The sequence below is a fragment of the Microcebus murinus genome, chromosome 14, assembly GCF_040939455.1.
Source record: "Microcebus murinus isolate Inina chromosome 14, M.murinus_Inina_mat1.0, whole genome shotgun sequence".
Lineage (NCBI taxonomy): Eukaryota > Metazoa > Chordata > Mammalia > Primates > Cheirogaleidae > Microcebus > Microcebus murinus.
The window spans coordinates 80,703,130-80,723,358 of record NC_134117.1 but is presented as its reverse complement, the minus strand read 5'-3'; the positions used below and the strand labels follow the sequence as shown (position 1 = coordinate 80,723,358).

Here is a 20,229-nt window from a genome sequence, read left to right as displayed (position 1 = left end):
CCCCCGGGCCTCCCTGGGGTGCCCAGCACAAAAGTGCAGACACCCACCGGACCCTCAGTCTCAGTTTTCGGAGGTTTTTGCCACTCTAAGGACCCGCAGGCCAGCTGGGCCTTCGGGCAGGACAGAGAGCCCCGGGATCCCATCAGGAGGCGGTCCCCACCTCCGCGGCTCTCCCCTTGCGGGGGGCGGCAGCCGGCAGCCGCAGGGCCTCAGGGAAGACACCAGGCTGGGCCCCCCCCGCGGCACAGCCGGGGCACGTCCCCCGCACGCGACTTAGGGACCGCTGCTGGAGACTGCTGCGGCCACCCTGCTGCCGGGTTTCTGGAGGGCTTCCTGGAAGCAGCGTCCACACCAAGCCCTTGGAAGGCCCAGGCGACGGAGGAGCCGGTCAGGCAGGGGCCGAGGACGGTGAGAGGCCCGGCGGGAAGGAGCATGTCAGGCAGGGGCAGAGGACGGTGACAGGCCGGGCGGGAAGGAGCCGGTCAGGCGGGGGCCCAGGACAGTGACGGGCCTGGCCGGGGAGGAGTGCGTCAGGCAGGGGCAGAGGAGACGGGCTGGGTAAGGGTTAGGGTTACAGTTAGGGCACAATTCACAATCGCAAAGATGTGGAAGCGACCCGAGTGCCCATCCATCCAGGAGTGCATTAATAAAATGTGGCGCGTGGACACCACGGAGTGCCATTCGGCTGTGAGGAGCAGCGGTGAGAGGGCGCCTCTCGTGTTCTCCTGGCCAGAGCTGGAACCCGTTCCAGTAGGCCAGGTATCCCAAGAATGGACACACGAGCACCACGTGAGCGCGCTCACCGGCAAATTGGTACGAACGGATGGACACCTAAGTGGACGGAGAGGAATCACCTTCATCGGGTGGGTGTCGGGCGGGTGGGGGGAGGGGATGGGCATACACATCCATTGGGAATGGGGTGGGTGCGCACCGACTGGGGGATGGGCGCACGTGAAGCTCTGACCCGAGGGGGGAGGCTTGGAGAGGGCAACGTACCCGACCTTAACATTGGTACCCCCACGATACGCTGGAGCAACATGAGAGGTATATGAATAAGAACACAGCGGGGAGGGGGGCACGGGCAACACATGTCACCTGAATACTTGGACTCCCATCATCTGCTTGAAAAGAGAGAGAAAAGAAAATGCAATAATAGAGGTAAGGGACACTTTTTAAAAATAATGAATCCGAAGAGAAAAGTAAAAGGAAGCCTGTGGAGCAGGTCTGGGTGTGACTCCGGATCCCCCAACATCAGGTGCCACCACCAAAGATTCCTACGTGTAGCCCATAGAACCCCAAAAGCAACGGGACGAGTTCTGGTCACACACTCCCTCAAAATGACATCCTGGCCTTCTTCTGGAACTCCCTCCCCTCTCAGACTCTCAAGGTTTCCTCCAGCGTGTCGGTTCCCACAGAGCAGACCTTTGGTCTGAGACCTGACAGTCCAGATGCCACGCGTGCTGCCGCGTGGCGGCGGTGTCGCGGCTCGGGACAAGAGGAGGCCCCACGGTGCGGGCTGGGGCGCCAGGCACCGCGGCGGGCGCTGAGGGTGGGGGTCACCCCCACCCCGGGCCGCCGCCGCGCTCCCAGAAAGGGGACAGAACAAGAGGCCAAAAAAAAACAAAAACAAAAAAGAAGCAGCCTGTGGCACCCGGTATTCCCAGGCGGTCTCCCATCCAAGTACTAACGAGGCCCGACCCTGCTTAGCTTCCGAGACCAGACGAGATCGGGCGCGTTCAGGGTGGTGTGGCCGTGGACGGCGGAGGGCGCCCCTGCCCCGCTCAAGAAGCCGAGCCTCTCTGCGCTAACCCCGCCGCCTCCTCCCGCCCCACGCACGCCCCGCGCCGGGCCGGGCCTGTTGAGTTCGCCGCCGGGTCCAGCGGGCTCCGAGGGACGGGGGTGATGGGCGGGGCGGGGCGGGGGGCTGTCTCTCTACACACACACACACACTCACACTCACTCACACTCACACAAGATGCGCCTCCACGGCTGGACTCGTCAAGGTGGAGCCCTTCCAGCCCCCCTCGTCTCCTCCCCCGGCCTCGGCCTCCTTCACCTACCCGCTGCCCACCCCCAGCGCGTCGCCACCGCTGACTGCGCACGCGCGCGCGGGGCGCTCGCCCTTTGACCCCAGCCAGGGGCCGCCCTCCCCCACAACCCCTTTCAGCTGCGCCCCCCCTCGCCCTGTTGTTGGGCGGCCGCCTATTCCCCCGGGCCAGGGCTGGGGCACAGCGCAAGGGGGAGGGGAGCCAGTGTATGGGGCGTCTCTCTCTGGGGATGTGTCCCATGGGTGGGGTGGGGTGGCGTGGTTTGTGGGGCGCTGAAGAAATCAGTCCCCTCCATCTCCTACCTCTGGAAAACGCCCAAGCCCGTGGAGAACTGCCGGCACCGCTTCGTGGGGGCCGGGACCCTCCTCTGTGTCCTCCTGTGGCCCGGTCCAAGGGGCCTGGGCCTGGCCGGGGCTGCATTGGACCCCGACCACCCTGGCGTGTGGACTCGCTAAAAGTCGGCGATTAGATATTGGATTCCAGCTTCCTTGAGGTCATTTCACTAATGAGTGCACCGGGAAGGGTTTCCTAATCCATCTGTGAGGGTGGCAACTGAAAGAGAATTTTTTTTTTTTTTTTTATGAGACACAGTCTCGCTTTGTTGCCTAGGCTAGAGTGAGTGCAGTGGCGTTAGCCTAGCTCACAGCAACCTCAAACTCCTGGGCTCAAGCAATCCTTCTGCCTCAGCCTCCCAAGTAGCTGGGACTACAGGCATGCGCCACCATGCCTGGCTCATTTTCCTATATATATTAGTTGGCCAATTAATTTCTTTCTATTTACAGTAGAGACCGGGTCTGGCTCTTGCTCAGGCTGGTTTCGAACTCCTGACCTCGAGCAATCCGCCCGCCTCGGCCTCCCAGAGAGCTAGGATTACAGGCTTGAGCCACCGCGCCCGGCCTGAAAGAGAATTTGAAAGCTGACAGAATAGGCGAGGAAAGGCATAGGAGATTTCCACACCCAGTAAGGAAGCCTTTCCCGAAATGGAAGAAAGAAAGGAGCAAACAGAGACACCGGTAGCCCGCCCGGATGAGAGTCTGCCCCTGAGAGAAAGTACCCTGACCAGGCTCACCCGTGGGTGGGTGGCGAGCTAGCGGCATTCAGAAGAGCGAGGCCCGCAGTCTGTGCGGAAGACACCTGCGCTCGGGTGTGTGTGGCGGCACGATTCCCAAGCAGCTCCAGATGTTAAACCAAGGAGAAGCCAGGGAGTTCCCAACGCCCCAGGTGTCCTCAGCCCACGACTGGCTGCTGTGGGAATGCGAAGCCCGGCTCCTTGTCTCAGAGCGGGGTTCCCAGGAGGATCAGGCTGAAGCTGGGACTTGGCCTCAAAGTGTCCCCTCGCATGGCCACCCCCTTCCCCTTCCTGCTCCTCTACTCCTGGTGCCCCTCCATCCAGGGGCCAGACCTTAAAGAGTCACCGCAAGAGAATCCTGGTCCCAAGGGAGCCTTCTGGGGGACCGGTGCTGAGAGAGGTTGTGGGCATGGCCCGCTGGGGCTCTGCCCGACCCAGGGCTGAGAGATGCAACCTCCCAGCTCTGGGTCCCTGCAGGAAGTGTTGGCAAACACAGGGCCGGTCCTCCAAAGGCCCAGGTGCAGGGAGCCCAGGCCAAGCAGCCTGTGGAAGAAGCCACTTGCCGTGCCACCCCGGGAACACGACTGCAGGCCCCGGCCCTTCCCACCTCCTCCTCCTCCTCCTCCCACCCGCACCCCCCCCCCCGACATGGCACAGGGCTCGGAGACACCTCAGACTCTTGCTACCCAAAGTGCAAAGGGCATCAGTTGCTCCTCCAAACCCCCCGCCCAGCAGACCACGTTGTCCAGCCAGCCCCCGGGCCTCCCTGGGGTGCCCAGCACAAAAGTGCAGACACCCACCGGACCCTCAGTCTCAGTTTTCGGAGGTTTTTGCCACTCTAAGGACCCGCAGGCCAGCTGGGCCTTCGGGCAGGACAGAGAGCCCCGGGATCCCATCAGGAGGCGGTCCCCACCTCCGCGGCTCTCCCCTTGCGGGGGGCGGCAGCCGGCAGCCGCAGGGCCTCAGGGAAGACACCAGGCTGGGGCCCCCCCCGCGGCACAGCCGGGGCACGTCCCCCGCACGCGACTTAGGGACCGCTGCTGGAGACTGCTGCGGCCACCCTGCTGCCGGGTTTCTGGAGGGCTTCCTGGAAGCAGCGTCCACACCAAGCCCTTGGAAGGCCCAGGCGACGGAGGAGCCGGTCAGGCAGGGGCCGAGGACGGTGAGAGGCCCGGCGGGAAGGAGCATGTCAGGCAGGGGCAGAGGACGGTGACAGGCCGGGCGGGAAGGAGCCGGTCAGGCGGGGGCCCAGGACAGTGACGGGCCTGGCCGGGGAGGAGTGCGTCAGGCAGGGGCAGAGGAGACGGGCTGGGTAAGGGTTAGCGTTACAGTTAGGGCACAATTCACAATCGCAAAGATGTGGAAGCGACCCGAGTGCCCATCCATCCAGGAGTGCATTAATAAAATGTGGCGCGTGGACACCACGGAGTGCCATTCGGCTGTGAGGAGCAGCGGTGAGAGGGCGCCTCTCGTGTTCTCCTGGCCAGAGCTGGAACCCGTTCCAGTAGGCCAGGTATCCCAAGAATGGACACACGAGCACCACGTGAGCGCGCTCACCGGCAAATTGGTACGAACGGATGGACACCTAAGTGGACGGAGAGGAATCACCTTCATCGGGTGGGTGTCGGGCGGGTGGGGGGAGGGGATGGGCATACACATCCATTGGGAATGGGGTGGGTGCGCACCGACTGGGGGATGGGCGCACGTGAAGCTCTGACCCGAGGGGGGAGGCTTGGAGAGGGCAACGTACCCGACCTTAACATTGGTACCCCCACGATACGCTGGAGCAACATGAGAGGTATATGAATAAGAACACAGCGGGGAGGGGGGCACGGGCAACACATGTCACCTGAATACTTGGACTCCCATCATCTGCTTGAAAAGAGAGAGAAAAGAAAATGCAATAATAGAGGTAAGGGACACTTTTTAAAAATAATGAATCCGAAGAGAAAAGTAAAAGGAAGCCTGTGGAGCAGGTCTGGGTGTGACTCCGGATCCCCCAACATCAGGTGCCACCACCAAAGATTCCTACGTGTAGCCCATAGAACCCCAAAAGCAACGGGACGAGTTCTGGTCACACACTCCCTCAAAATGACATCCTGGCCTTCTTCTGGAACTCCCTCCCCTCTCAGACTCTCAAGGTTTCCTCCAGCGTGTCGGTTCCCACAGAGCAGACCTTTGGTCTGAGACCTGACAGTCCAGATGCCACGCGTGCTGCCGCGTGGCGGCGGTGTCGCGGCTCGGGACAAGAGGAGGCCCCACGGTGCGGGCTGGGGCGCCAGGCACCGCGGCGGGCGCTGAGGGTGGGGGTCACCCCCACCCCGGGCCGCCGCCGCGCTCCCAGAAAGGGGACAGAACAAGAGGCCAAAAAAAAACAAAAACAAAAAAGAAGCAGCCTGTGGCACCCGGTATTCCCAGGCGGTCTCCCATCCAAGTACTAACGAGGCCCGACCCTGCTTAGCTTCCGAGACCAGACGAGATCGGGCGCGTTCAGGGTGGTGTGGCCGTGGACGGCGGAGGGCGCCCCTGCCCCGCTCAAGAAGCCGAGCCTCTCTGCGCTAACCCCGCCGCCTCCTCCCGCCCCACGCACGCCCCGCGCCGGGCCGGGCCTGTTGAGTTCGCCGCCGGGTCCAGCGGGCTCCGAGGGACGGGGGTGATGGGCGGGGCGGGGCGGGGGGCTGTCTCTCTACACACACACACACACACACACACTCACACTCACTCACACTCACACAAGATGCGCCTCCACGGCTGGACTCGTCAAGGTGGAGCCCTTCCAGCCCCCCTCGTCTCCTCCCCCGGCCTCGGCCTCCTTCACCTACCCGCTGCCCACCCCCAGCGCGTCGCCACCGCTGACTGCGCACGCGCGCGCGGGGCGCTCGCCCTTTGACCCCAGCCAGGGGCCGCCCTCCCCCACAACCCCTTTCAGCTGCGCCCCCCCTCGCCCTGTTGTTGGGCGGCCGCCTATTCCCCCGGGCCAGGGCTGGGGCACAGCGCAAGGGGGAGGGGAGCCAGTGTATGGGGCGTCTCTCTCTGGGGAGGTGTCCCATGGGTGGGGTGGGGTGGCGTGGTTTGTGGGGCGCTGAAGAAATCAGTCCCCTCCATCTCCTACCTCTGGAAAACGCCCAAGCCCGTGGAGAACTGCCGGCACCGCTTCGTGGGGGCCGGGACCCTCCTCTGTGTCCTCCTGTGGCCCGGTCCAAGGGGCCTGGGCCTGGCCGGGGCTGCATTGGACCCCGACCACCCTGGCGTGTGGACTCGCTAAAAGTCGGCGATTAGATATTGGATTCCAGCTTCCTTGAGGTCATTTCACTAATGAGTGCACCGGGAAGGGTTTCCTAATCCATCTGTGAGGGTGGCAACTGAAAGAGAATTTTTTTTTTTTTTTTTATGAGACACAGTCTCGCTTTGTTGCCTAGGCTAGAGTGAGTGCAGTGGCGTTAGCCTAGCTCACAGCAACCTCAAACTCCTGGGCTCAAGCAATCCTTCTGCCTCAGCCTCCCAAGTAGCTGGGACTACAGGCATGCGCCACCATGCCTGGCTCATTTTCCTATATATATTAGTTGGCCAATTAATTTCTTTCTATTTACAGTAGAGACCGGGTCTGGCTCTTGCTCAGGCTGGTTTCGAACTCCTGACCTCGAGCAATCCGCCCGCCTCGGCCTCCCAGAGAGCTAGGATTACAGGCTTGAGCCACCGCGCCCGGCCTGAAAGAGAATTTGAAAGCTGACAGAATAGGCGAGGAAAGGCATAGGAGATTTCCACACCCAGTAAGGAAGCCTTTCCCGAAATGGAAGAAAGAAAGGAGCAAACAGAGACACCGGTAGCCCGCCCGGATGAGAGTCTGCCCCTGAGAGAAAGTACCCTGACCAGGCTCACCCGTGGGTGGGTGGCGAGCTAGCGGCATTCAGAAGAGCGAGGCCCGCAGTCTGTGCGGAAGACACCTGCGCTCGGGTGTGTGTGGCGGCACGATTCCCAAGCAGCTCCAGATGTTAAACCAAGGAGAAGCCAGGGAGTTCCCAACGCCCCAGGTGTCCTCAGCCCACGACTGGCTGCTGTGGGAATGCGAAGCCCGGCTCCTTGTCTCAGAGCGGGGTTCCCAGGAGGATCAGGCTGAAGCTGGGACTTGGCCTCAAAGTGTCCCCTCGCATGGCCACCCCCTTCCCCTTCCTGCTCCTCTACTCCTGGTGCCCCTCCATCCAGGGGCCAGACCTTAAAGAGTCACCGCAAGAGAATCCTGGTCCCAAGGGAGCCTTCTGGGGGACCGGTGCTGAGAGAGGTTGTGGGCATGGCCCGCTGGGGCTCTGCCCGACCCAGGGCTGAGAGATGCAACCTCCCAGCTCTGGGTCCCTGCAGGAAGTGTTGGCAAACACAGGGCCGGTCCTCCAAAGGCCCAGGTGCAGGGAGCCCAGGCCAAGCAGCCTGTGGAAGAAGCCACTTGCCGTGCCACCCCGGGAACACGACTGCAGGCCCCGGCCCTTCCCACCTCCTCCTCCTCCTCCTCCCACCCGCACCCCCCCCCCGACATGGCACAGGGCTCGGAGACACCTCAGACTCTTGCTACCCAAAGTGCAAAGGGCATCAGTTGCTCCTCCAAACCCCCCGCCCAGCAGACCACGTTGTCCAGCCAGCCCCCGGGCCTCCCTGGGGTGCCCAGCACAAAAGTGCAGACACCCACCGGACCCTCAGTCTCAGTTTTCGGAGGTTTTTGCCACTCTAAGGACCCGCAGGCCAGCTGGGCCTTCGGGCAGGACAGAGAGCCCCGGGATCCCATCAGGAGGCGGTCCCCACCTCCGCGGCTCTCCCCTTGCGGGGGGCGGCAGCCGGCAGCCGCAGGGCCTCAGGGAAGACACCAGGCTGGGGCCCCCCCCGCGGCACAGCCGGGGCACGTCCCCCGCACGCGACTTAGGGACCGCTGCTGGAGACTGCTGCGGCCACCCTGCTGCCGGGTTTCTGGAGGGCTTCCTGGAAGCAGCGTCCACACCAAGCCCTTGGAAGGCCCAGGCGACGGAGGAGCCGGTCAGGCAGGGGCCGAGGACGGTGAGAGGCCCGGCGGGAAGGAGCATGTCAGGCAGGGGCAGAGGACGGTGACAGGCCGGGCGGGAAGGAGCCGGTCAGGCGGGGGCCCAGGACAGTGACGGGCCTGGCCGGGGAGGAGTGCGTCAGGCAGGGGCAGAGGAGACGGGCTGGGTAAGGGTTAGGGTTACAGTTAGGGCACAATTCACAATCGCAAAGATGTGGAAGCGACCCGAGTGCCCATCCATCCAGGAGTGCATTAATAAAATGTGGCGCGTGGACACCACGGAGTGCCATTCGGCTGTGAGGAGCAGCGGTGAGAGGGCGCCTCTCGTGTTCTCCTGGCCAGAGCTGGAACCCGTTCCAGTAGGCCAGGTATCCCAAGAATGGACACACGAGCACCACGTGAGCGCGCTCACCGGCAAATTGGTACGAACGGATGGACACCTAAGTGGACGGAGAGGAATCACCTTCATCGGGTGGGTGTCGGGCGGGTGGGGGGAGGGGATGGGCATACACATCCATTGGGAATGGGGTGGGTGCGCACCGACTGGGGGATGGGCGCACGTGAAGCTCTGACCCGAGGGGGGAGGCTTGGAGAGGGCAACGTACCCGACCTTAACATTGGTACCCCCACGATACGCTGGAGCAACATGAGAGGTATATGAATAAGAACACAGCGGGGAGGGGGGCACGGGCAACACATGTCACCTGAATACTTGGACTCCCATCATCTGCTTGAAAAGAGAGAGAAAAGAAAATGCAATAATAGAGGTAAGGGACACTTTTTAAAAATAATGAATCCGAAGAGAAAAGTAAAAGGAAGCCTGTGGAGCAGGTCTGGGTGTGACTCCGGATCCCCCAACATCAGGTGCCACCACCAAAGATTCCTACGTGTAGCCCATAGAACCCCAAAAGCAACGGGACGAGTTCTGGTCACACACTCCCTCAAAATGACATCCTGGCCTTCTTCTGGAACTCCCTCCCCTCTCAGACTCTCAAGGTTTCCTCCAGCGTGTCGGTTCCCACAGAGCAGACCTTTGGTCTGAGACCTGACAGTCCAGATGCCACGCGTGCTGCCGCGTGGCGGCGGTGTCGCGGCTCGGGACAAGAGGAGGCCCCACGGTGCGGGCTGGGGCGCCAGGCACCGCGGCGGGCGCTGAGGGTGGGGGTCACCCCCACCCCGGGCCGCCGCCGCGCTCCCAGAAAGGGGACAGAACAAGAGGCCAAAAAAAAACAAAAACAAAAAAGAAGCAGCCTGTGGCACCCGGTATTCCCAGGCGGTCTCCCATCCAAGTACTAACGAGGCCCGACCCTGCTTAGCTTCCGAGACCAGACGAGATCGGGCGCGTTCAGGGTGGTGTGGCCGTGGACGGCGGAGGGCGCCCCTGCCCCGCTCAAGAAGCCGAGCCTCTCTGCGCTAACCCCGCCGCCTCCTCCCGCCCCACGCACGCCCCGCGCCGGGCCGGGCCTGTTGAGTTCGCCGCCGGGTCCAGCGGGCTCCGAGGGACGGGGGTGATGGGCGGGGCGGGGCGGGGGGCTGTCTCTCTACACACACACACACACACACACACTCACACTCACTCACACTCACACAAGATGCGCCTCCACGGCTGGACTCGTCAAGGTGGAGCCCTTCCAGCCCCCCTCGTCTCCTCCCCCGGCCTCGGCCTCCTTCACCTACCCGCTGCCCACCCCCAGCGCGTCGCCACCGCTGACTGCGCACGCGCGCGCGGGGCGCTCGCCCTTTGACCCCAGCCAGGGGCCGCCCTCCCCCACAACCCCTTTCAGCTGCGCCCCCCCTCGCCCTGTTGTTGGGCGGCCGCCTATTCCCCCGGGCCAGGGCTGGGGCACAGCGCAAGGGGGAGGGGAGCCAGTGTATGGGGCGTCTCTCTCTGGGGAGGTGTCCCATGGGTGGGGTGGGGTGGCGTGGTTTGTGGGGCGCTGAAGAAATCAGTCCCCTCCATCTCCTACCTCTGGAAAACGCCCAAGCCCGTGGAGAACTGCCGGCACCGCTTCGTGGGGGCCGGGACCCTCCTCTGTGTCCTCCTGTGGCCCGGTCCAAGGGGCCTGGGCCTGGCCGGGGCTGCATTGGACCCCGACCACCCTGGCGTGTGGACTCGCTAAAAGTCGGCGATTAGATATTGGATTCCAGCTTCCTTGAGGTCATTTCACTAATGAGTGCACCGGGAAGGGTTTCCTAATCCATCTGTGAGGGTGGCAACTGAAAGAGAATTTTTTTTTTTTTTTTTATGAGACACAGTCTCGCTTTGTTGCCTAGGCTAGAGTGAGTGCAGTGGCGTTAGCCTAGCTCACAGCAACCTCAAACTCCTGGGCTCAAGCAATCCTTCTGCCTCAGCCTCCCAAGTAGCTGGGACTACAGGCATGCGCCACCATGCCTGGCTCATTTTCCTATATATATTAGTTGGCCAATTAATTTCTTTCTATTTACAGTAGAGACCGGGTCTGGCTCTTGCTCAGGCTGGTTTCGAACTCCTGACCTCGAGCAATCCGCCCGCCTCGGCCTCCCAGAGAGCTAGGATTACAGGCTTGAGCCACCGCGCCCGGCCTGAAAGAGAATTTGAAAGCTGACAGAATAGGCGAGGAAAGGCATAGGAGATTTCCACACCCAGTAAGGAAGCCTTTCCCGAAATGGAAGAAAGAAAGGAGCAAACAGAGACACCGGTAGCCCGCCCGGATGAGAGTCTGCCCCTGAGAGAAAGTACCCTGACCAGGCTCACCCGTGGGTGGGTGGCGAGCTAGCGGCATTCAGAAGAGCGAGGCCCGCAGTCTGTGCGGAAGACACCTGCACTCGGGTGTGTGTGGCGGCACGATTCCCAAGCAGCTCCAGATGTTAAACCAAGGAGAAGCCAGGGAGTTCCCAACGCCCCAGGTGTCCTCAGCCCACGACTGGCTGCTGTGGGAATGCGAAGCCCGGCTCCTTGTCTCAGAGCGGGGTTCCCAGGAGGATCAGGCTGAAGCTGGGACTTGGCCTCAAAGTGTCCCCTCGCATGGCCACCCCCTTCCCCTTCCTGCTCCTCTACTCCTGGTGCCCCTCCATCCAGGGGCCAGACCTTAAAGAGTCACCGCAAGAGAATCCTGGTCCCAAGGGAGCCTTCTGGGGGACCGGTGCTGAGAGAGGTTGTGGGCATGGCCCGCTGGGGCTCTGCCCGACCCAGGGCTGAGAGATGCAACCTCCCAGCTCTGGGTCCCTGCAGGAAGTGTTGGCAAACACAGGGCCGGTCCTCCAAAGGCCCAGGTGCAGGGAGCCCAGGCCAAGCAGCCTGTGGAAGAAGCCACTTGCCGTGCCACCCCGGGAACACGACTGCAGGCCCCGGCCCTTCCCACCTCCTCCTCCTCCTCCTCCCACCCGCACCCCCCCCCCCGACATGGCACAGGGCTCGGAGACACCTCAGACTCTTGCTACCCAAAGTGCAAAGGGCATCAGTTGCTCCTCCAAACCCCCCGCCCAGCAGACCACGTTGTCCAGCCAGCCCCCGGGCCTCCCTGGGGTGCCCAGCACAAAAGTGCAGACACCCACCGGACCCTCAGTCTCAGTTTTCGGAGGTTTTTGCCACTCTAAGGACCCGCAGGCCAGCTGGGCCTTCGGGCAGGACAGAGAGCCCCGGGATCCCATCAGGAGGCGGTCCCCACCTCCGCGGCTCTCCCCTTGCGGGGGGCGGCAGCCGGCAGCCGCAGGGCCTCAGGGAAGACACCAGGCTGGGCCCCCCCCGCGGCACAGCCGGGGCACGTCCCCCGCACGCGACTTAGGGACCGCTGCTGGAGACTGCTGCGGCCACCCTGCTGCCGGGTTTCTGGAGGGCTTCCTGGAAGCAGCGTCCACACCAAGCCCTTGGAAGGCCCAGGCGACGGAGGAGCCGGTCAGGCAGGGGCCGAGGACGGTGAGAGGCCCGGCGGGAAGGAGCATGTCAGGCAGGGGCAGAGGACGGTGACAGGCCGGGCGGGAAGGAGCCGGTCAGGCGGGGGCCCAGGACAGTGACGGGCCTGGCCGGGGAGGAGTGCGTCAGGCAGGGGCAGAGGAGACGGGCTGGGTAAGGGTTAGGGTTACAGTTAGGGCACAATTCACAATCGCAAAGATGTGGAAGCGACCCGAGTGCCCATCCATCCAGGAGTGCATTAATAAAATGTGGCGCGTGGACACCACGGAGTGCCATTCGGCTGTGAGGAGCAGCGGTGAGAGGGCGCCTCTCGTGTTCTCCTGGCCAGAGCTGGAACCCGTTCCAGTAGGCCAGGTATCCCAAGAATGGACACACGAGCACCACGTGAGCGCGCTCACCGGCAAATTGGTACGAACGGATGGACACCTAAGTGGACGGAGAGGAATCACCTTCATCGGGTGGGTGTCGGGCGGGTGGGGGGAGGGGATGGGCATACACATCCATTGGGAATGGGGTGGGTGCGCACCGACTGGGGGATGGGCGCACGTGAAGCTCTGACCCGAGGGGGGAGGCTTGGAGAGGGCAACGTACCCGACCTTAACATTGGTACCCCCACGATACGCTGGAGCAACATGAGAGGTATATGAATAAGAACACAGCGGGGAGGGGGGCACGGGCAACACATGTCACCTGAATACTTGGACTCCCATCATCTGCTTGAAAAGAGAGAGAAAAGAAAATGCAATAATAGAGGTAAGGGACACTTTTTAAAAATAATGAATCCGAAGAGAAAAGTAAAAGGAAGCCTGTGGAGCAGGTCTGGGTGTGACTCCGGATCCCCCAACATCAGGTGCCACCACCAAAGATTCCTACGTGTAGCCCATAGAACCCCAAAAGCAACGGGACGAGTTCTGGTCACACACTCCCTCAAAATGACATCCTGGCCTTCTTCTGGAACTCCCTCCCCTCTCAGACTCTCAAGGTTTCCTCCAGCGTGTCGGTTCCCACAGAGCAGACCTTTGGTCTGAGACCTGACAGTCCAGATGCCACGCGTGCTGCCGCGTGGCGGCGGTGTCGCGGCTCGGGACAAGAGGAGGCCCCACGGTGCGGGCTGGGGCGCCAGGCACCGCGGCGGGCGCTGAGGGTGGGGGTCACCCCCACCCCGGGCCGCCGCCGCGCTCCCAGAAAGGGGACAGAACAAGAGGCCAAAAAAAAACAAAAACAAAAAAGAAGCAGCCTGTGGCACCCGGTATTCCCAGGCGGTCTCCCATCCAAGTACTAACGAGGCCCGACCCTGCTTAGCTTCCGAGACCAGACGAGATCGGGCGCGTTCAGGGTGGTGTGGCCGTGGACGGCGGAGGGCGCCCCTGCCCCGCTCAAGAAGCCGAGCCTCTCTGCGCTAACCCCGCCGCCTCCTCCCGCCCCACGCACGCCCCGCGCCGGGCCGGGCCTGTTGAGTTCGCCGCCGGGTCCAGCGGGCTCCGAGGGACGGGGGTGATGGGCGGGGCGGGGCGGGGGGCTGTCTCTCTACACACACACACACACACACACACTCACACTCACTCACACTCACACAAGATGCGCCTCCACGGCTGGACTCGTCAAGGTGGAGCCCTTCCAGCCCCCCTCGTCTCCTCCCCCGGCCTCGGCCTCCTTCACCTACCCGCTGCCCACCCCCAGCGCGTCGCCACCGCTGACTGCGCACGCGCGCGCGGGGCGCTCGCCCTTTGACCCCAGCCAGGGGCCGCCCTCCCCCACAACCCCTTTCAGCTGCGCCCCCCCTCGCCCTGTTGTTGGGCGGCCGCCTATTCCCCCGGGCCAGGGCTGGGGCACAGCGCAAGGGGGAGGGGAGCCAGTGTATGGGGCGTCTCTCTCTGGGGAGGTGTCCCATGGGTGGGGTGGGGTGGCGTGGTTTGTGGGGCGCTGAAGAAATCAGTCCCCTCCATCTCCTACCTCTGGAAAACGCCCAAGCCCGTGGAGAACTGCCGGCACCGCTTCGTGGGGGCCGGGACCCTCCTCTGTGTCCTCCTGTGGCCCGGTCCAAGGGGCCTGGGCCTGGCCGGGGCTGCATTGGACCCCGACCACCCTGGCGTGTGGACTCGCTAAAAGTCGGCGATTAGATATTGGATTCCAGCTTCCTTGAGGTCATTTCACTAATGAGTGCACCGGGAAGGGTTTCCTAATCCATCTGTGAGGGTGGCAACTGAAAGAGAATTTTTTTTTTTTTTTTTATGAGACACAGTCTCGCTTTGTTGCCTAGGCTAGAGTGAGTGCAGTGGCGTTAGCCTAGCTCACAGCAACCTCAAACTCCTGGGCTCAAGCAATCCTTCTGCCTCAGCCTCCCAAGTAGCTGGGACTACAGGCATGCGCCACCATGCCTGGCTCATTTTCCTATATATATTAGTTGGCCAATTAATTTCTTTCTATTTACAGTAGAGACCGGGTCTGGCTCTTGCTCAGGCTGGTTTCGAACTCCTGACCTCGAGCAATCCGCCCGCCTCGGCCTCCCAGAGAGCTAGGATTACAGGCTTGAGCCACCGCGCCCGGCCTGAAAGAGAATTTGAAAGCTGACAGAATAGGCGAGGAAAGGCATAGGAGATTTCCACACCCAGTAAGGAAGCCTTTCCCGAAATGGAAGAAAGAAAGGAGCAAACAGAGACACCGGTAGCCCGCCCGGATGAGAGTCTGCCCCTGAGAGAAAGTACCCTGACCAGGCTCACCCGTGGGTGGGTGGCGAGCTAGCGGCATTCAGAAGAGCGAGGCCCGCAGTCTGTGCGGAAGACACCTGCGCTCGGGTGTGTGTGGCGGCACGATTCCCAAGCAGCTCCAGATGTTAAACCAAGGAGAAGCCAGGGAGTTCCCAACGCCCCAGGTGTCCTCAGCCCACGACTGGCTGCTGTGGGAATGCGAAGCCCGGCTCCTTGTCTCAGAGCGGGGTTCCCAGGAGGATCAGGCTGAAGCTGGGACTTGGCCTCAAAGTGTCCCCTCGCATGGCCACCCCCTTCCCCTTCCTGCTCCTCTACTCCTGGTGCCCCTCCATCCAGGGGCCAGACCTTAAAGAGTCACCGCAAGAGAATCCTGGTCCCAAGGGAGCCTTCTGGGGGACCGGTGCTGAGAGAGGTTGTGGGCATGGCCCGCTGGGGCTCTGCCCGACCCAGGGCTGAGAGATGCAACCTCCCAGCTCTGGGTCCCTGCAGGAAGTGTTGGCAAACACAGGGCCGGTCCTCCAAAGGCCCAGGTGCAGGGAGCCCAGGCCAAGCAGCCTGTGGAAGAAGCCACTTGCCGTGCCACCCCGGGAACACGACTGCAGGCCCCGGCCCTTCCCACCTCCTCCTCCTCCTCCTCCCACCCGCACCCCCCCCCCGACATGGCACAGGGCTCGGAGACACCTCAGACTCTTGCTACCCAAAGTGCAAAGGGCATCAGTTGCTCCTCCAAACCCCCCGCCCAGCAGACCACGTTGTCCAGCCAGCCCCCGGGCCTCCCTGGGGTGCCCAGCACAAAAGTGCAGACACCCACCGGACCCTCAGTCTCAGTTTTCGGAGGTTTTTGCCACTCTAAGGACCCGCAGGCCAGCTGGGCCTTCGGGCAGGACAGAGAGCCCCGGGATCCCATCAGGAGGCGGTCCCCACCTCCGCGGCTCTCCCCTTGCGGGGGGCGGCAGCCGGCAGCCGCAGGGCCTCAGGGAAGACACCAGGCTGGGGCCCCCCCCGCGGCACAGCCGGGGCACGTCCCCCGCACGCGACTTAGGGACCGCTGCTGGAGACTGCTGCGGCCACCCTGCTGCCGGGTTTCTGGAGGGCTTCCTGGAAGCAGCGTCCACACCAAGCCCTTGGAAGGCCCAGGCGACGGAGGAGCCGGTCAGGCAGGGGCCGAGGACGGTGAGAGGCCCGGCGGGAAGGAGCATGTCAGGCAGGGGCAGAGGACGGTGACAGGCCGGGCGGGAAGGAGCCGGTCAGGCGGGGGCCCAGGACAGTGACGGGCCTGGCCGGGGAGGAGTGCGTCAGGCAGGGGCAGAGGAGACGGGCTGGGTAAGGGTTAGGGTTACAGTTAGGGCACAATTCACAATCGCAAAGATGTGGAAGCGACCCGAGTGCCCATCCATCCAGGAGTGCATTAATAAAATGTGGCGCGTGGACACCACGGAGTGCCATTCGGCTGTGAGGAGCAGCGGTGAGAGGGCGCCTCTCGTGTTCTCCTGGCCAGAGCTGGAACCCGTTCCAGTAGGCCAGGTATCCCAAGAATGGACACACGAGCACCACGTGAGCGCGCTCACCGGCAAATTGGTACGAACGGATGGACACCTAAGTGGACGGAGAGGAATCACCTTCATCGGGTGGGTGTCGGGCGGGTGGGGGGAGGGGATGGGCATACACATCCATTGGGAATGGGGTGGGTGCGCACCGACTGGGGGATGGGCGCACGTGAAGCTCTGACCCGAGGGGGGAGGCTTGGAGAGGGCAACGTACCCGACCTTAACATTGGTACCCCCACGATACGCTGGAGCAACATGAGAGGTATATGAATAAGAACACAGCGGGGAGGGGGGCACGGGCAACACATGTCACCTGAATACTTGGACTCCCATCATCTGCTTGAAAAGAGAGAGAAAAGAAAATGCAATAATAGAGGTAAGGGACACTTTTTAAAAATAATGAATCCGAAGAGAAAAGTAAAAGGAAGCCTGTGGAGCAGGTCTGGGTGTGACTCCGGATCCCCCAACATCAGGTGCCACCACCAAAGATTCCTACGTGTAGCCCATAGAACCCCAAAAGCAACGGGACGAGTTCTGGTCACACACTCCCTCAAAATGACATCCTGGCCTTCTTCTGGAACTCCCTCCCCTCTCAGACTCTCAAGGTTTCCTCCAGCGTGTCGGTTCCCACAGAGCAGACCTTTGGTCTGAGACCTGACAGTCCAGATGCCACGCGTGCTGCCGCGTGGCGGCGGTGTCGCGGCTCGGGACAAGAGGAGGCCCCACGGTGCGGGCTGGGGCGCCAGGCACCGCGGCGGGCGCTGAGGGTGGGGGTCACCCCCACCCCGGGCCGCCGCCGCGCTCCCAGAAAGGGGACAGAACAAGAGGCCAAAAAAAAACAAAAACAAAAAAGAAGCAGCCTGTGGCACCCGGTATTCCCAGGCGGTCTCCCATCCAAGTACTAACGAGGCCCGACCCTGCTTAGCTTCCGAGACCAGACGAGATCGGGCGCGTTCAGGGTGGTGTGGCCGTGGACGGCGGAGGGCGCCCCTGCCCCGCTCAAGAAGCCGAGCCTCTCTGCGCTAACCCCGCCGCCTCCTCCCGCCCCACGCACGCCCCGCGCCGGGCCGGGCCTGTTGAGTTCGCCGCCGGGTCCAGCGGGCTCCGAGGGACGGGGGTGATGGGCGGGGCGGGGCGGGGGGCTGTCTCTCTACACACACACACACACACACACACTCACACTCACTCACACTCACACAAGATGCGCCTCCACGGCTGGACTCGTCAAGGTGGAGCCCTTCCAGCCCCCCTCGTCTCCTCCCCCGGCCTCGGCCTCCTTCACCTACCCGCTGCCCACCCCCAGCGCGTCGCCACCGCTGACTGCGCACGCGCGCGCGGGGCGCTCGCCCTTTGACCCCAGCCAGGGGCCGCCCTCCCCCACAACCCCTTTCAGCTGCGCCCCCCCTCGCCCTGTTGTTGGGCGGCCGCCTATTCCCCCGGGCCAGGGCTGGGGCACAGCGCAAGGGGGAGGGGAGCCAGTGTATGGGGCGTCTCTCTCTGGGGAGGTGTCCCATGGGTGGGGTGGGGTGGCGTGGTTTGTGGGGCGCTGAAGAAATCAGTCCCCTCCATCTCCTACCTCTGGAAAACGCCCAAGCCCGTGGAGAACTGCCGGCACCGCTTCGTGGGGGCCGGGACCCTCCTCTGTGTCCTCCTGTGGCCCGGTCCAAGGGGCCTGGGCCTGGCCGGGGCTGCATTGGACCCCGACCACCCTGGCGTGTGGACTCGCTAAAAGTCGGCGATTAGATATTGGATTCCAGCTTCCTTGAGGTCATTTCACTAATGAGTGCACCGGGAAGGGTTTCCTAATCCATCTGTGAGGGTGGCAACTGAAAGAGAATTTTTTTTTTTTTTTTTATGAGACACAGTCTCGCTTTGTTGCCTAGGCTAGAGTGAGTGCAGTGGCGTTAGCCTAGCTCACAGCAACCTCAAACTCCTGGGCTCAAGCAATCCTTCTGCCTCAGCCTCCCAAGTAGCTGGGACTACAGGCATGCGCCACCATGCCTGGCTCATTTTCCTATATATATTAGTTGGCCAATTAATTTCTTTCTATTTACAGTAGAGACCGGGTCTGGCTCTTGCTCAGGCTGGTTTCGAACTCCTGACCTCGAGCAATCCGCCCGCCTCGGCCTCCCAGAGAGCTAGGATTACAGGCTTGAGCCACCGCGCCCGGCCTGAAAGAGAATTTGAAAGCTGACAGAATAGGCGAGGAAAGGCATAGGAGATTTCCACACCCAGTAAGGAAGCCTTTCCCGAAATGGAAGAAAGAAAGGAGCAAACAGAGACACCGGTAGCCCGCCCGGATGAGAGTCTGCCCCTGAGAGAAAGTACCCTGACCAGGCTCACCCGTGGGTGGGTGGCGAGCTAGCGGCATTCAGAAGAGCGAGGCCCGCAGTCTGTGCGGAAGACACCTGCACTCGGGTGTGTGTGGCGGCACGATTCCCAAGCAGCTCCAGATGTTAAACCAAGGAGAAGCCAGGGAGTTCCCAACGCCCCAGGTGTCCTCAGCCCACGACTGGCTGCTGTGGGAATGCGAAGCCCGGCTCCTTGTCTCAGAGCGGGGTTCCCAGGAGGATCAGGCTGAAGCTGGGACTTGGCCTCAAAGTGTCCCCTCGCATGGCCACCCCCTTCCCCTTCCTGCTCCTCTACTCCTGGTGCCCCTCCATCCAGGGGCCAGACCTTAAAGAGTCACCGCAAGAGAATCCTGGTCCCAAGGGAGCCTTCTGGGGGACCGGTGCTGAGAGAGGTTGTGGGCATGGCCCGCTGGGGCTCTGCCCGACCCAGGGCTGAGAGATGCAACCTCCCAGCTCTGGGTCCCTGCAGGAAGTGTTGGCAAACACAGGGCCGGTCCTCCAAAGGCCCAGGTGCAGGGAGCCCAGGCCAAGCAGCCTGTGGAAGAAGCCACTTGCCGTGCCACCCCGGGAACACGACTGCAGGCCCCGGCCCTTCCCACCTCCTCCTCCTCCTCCTCCCACCCGCACCCCCCCCCCCGACATGGCACAGGGCTCGGAGACACCTCAGACTCTTGCTACCCAAAGTGCAAAGGGCATCAGTTGCTCCTCCAAACCCCCCGCCCAGCAGACCACGTTGTCCAGCCAGCCCCCGGGCCTCCCTGGGGTGCCCAGCACAAAAGTGCAGACACCCACCGGACCCTCAGTCTCAGTTTTCGGAGGTTTTTGCCACTCTAAGGACCCGCAGGCCAGCTGGGCCTTCGGGCAGGACAGAGAGCCCCGGGATCCCATCAGGAGGCGGTCCCCACCTCCGCGGCTCTCCCCTTGCGGGGGGCGGCAGCCGGCAGCCGCAGGGCCTCAGGGAAGACACCAGGCTGGGCCCCCCCCGCGGCACAGCCGGGGCACGTCCCCCGCACGCGACTTAGGGACCGCTGCTGGAGACTGCTGCGGCCACCCTGCTGCCGGGTTTCTGGAGGGCTTCCTGGAAGCAGCGTCCACACCAAGCCCTTGGAAGGCCCAGGCGACGGAGGAGCCGGTCAGGCAGGGGCCGAGGACGGTGAGAGGCCCGGCGGGAAGGAGCATGTCAGGCAGGGGCAGAGGACGGTGACAGGCCGGGCGGGAAGGAGCCGGTCAGGCGGGGGCCCAGGACAGTGACGGGCCTGGCCGGGGAGGAGTGCGTCAGGCAGGGGCAGAGGAGACGGGCTGGGTAAGGGTTAGGGTTACAGTTAGGGCACAATTCACAATCGCAAAGATGTGGAAGCGACCCGAGTGCCCATCCATCCAGGAGTGCATTAATAAAATGTGGCGCGTGGACACCACGGAGTGCCATTCGGCTGTGAGGAGCAGCGGTGAGAGGGCGCCTCTCGTGTTCTCCTGGCCAGAGCTGGAACCCGTTCCAGTAGGCCAGGTATCCCAAGAATGGACACACGAGCACCACGTGAGCGCGCTCACCGGCAAATTGGTACGAACGGATGGACACCTAAGTGGACGGAGA

At 62.9% G+C, this 20,229-nt stretch overlaps 5 pseudogenes; all 5 read right to left on the bottom strand.

Annotated features, from left to right (window-relative positions):
• Positions 1-1,639: 1,639 nt before the first annotated feature.
• On the bottom strand, positions 1,640-1,758 carry LOC142875961 (uncharacterized; annotated as a pseudogene).
• Positions 1,759-5,510: 3,752 nt separating this feature from the next.
• LOC142875960 (uncharacterized) lies at positions 5,511-5,629 on the bottom strand (annotated as a pseudogene).
• A 3,759-nt stretch (positions 5,630-9,388) lies between these two features.
• LOC142875958 (uncharacterized) lies at positions 9,389-9,507 on the bottom strand (annotated as a pseudogene).
• Positions 9,508-13,266: 3,759 nt separating this feature from the next.
• Positions 13,267-13,385, bottom strand: LOC142875957 (uncharacterized; annotated as a pseudogene).
• A 3,759-nt stretch (positions 13,386-17,144) lies between these two features.
• LOC142875956 (uncharacterized) lies at positions 17,145-17,263 on the bottom strand (annotated as a pseudogene).
• Positions 17,264-20,229: the final 2,966 nt, after the last annotated feature.